The sequence below is a fragment of the Corvus brachyrhynchos genome, unplaced genomic scaffold, assembly GCF_000691975.1.
Source record: "Corvus brachyrhynchos isolate BGI_N302 unplaced genomic scaffold, ASM69197v1 scaffold87, whole genome shotgun sequence".
NCBI lineage: Eukaryota > Metazoa > Chordata > Aves > Passeriformes > Corvidae > Corvus > Corvus brachyrhynchos.
In genome coordinates, this window is record NW_008239767.1 from 19,553 (window position 1) to 19,818 (window position 266).

Consider the following 266-nt stretch of genomic DNA (forward strand, 5'->3'; position numbering starts at 1 on the left):
AATCCAACTTTTGGATTTAAATATGCCGTGATCAGGCCACAGAAGATTTTAAGATTTGATAGGAATCTTTGATCCTTACGAAGACTTTTTCCCCCGAGCTTGAGCGAGGTGAGAGGCGCGGGCCTCAGCACTCCGCAATGGACTCCCGCACTCCTCTAACTTCATTCATCTTATCCGAGCCACCTCCTCGTCTCCCAAAAGCTGCTGCCTCCAGGCTGATCGAGGAGGGAGCGGGAGAGCCCGAGGTATTGCGGGGCGCAGCGCTG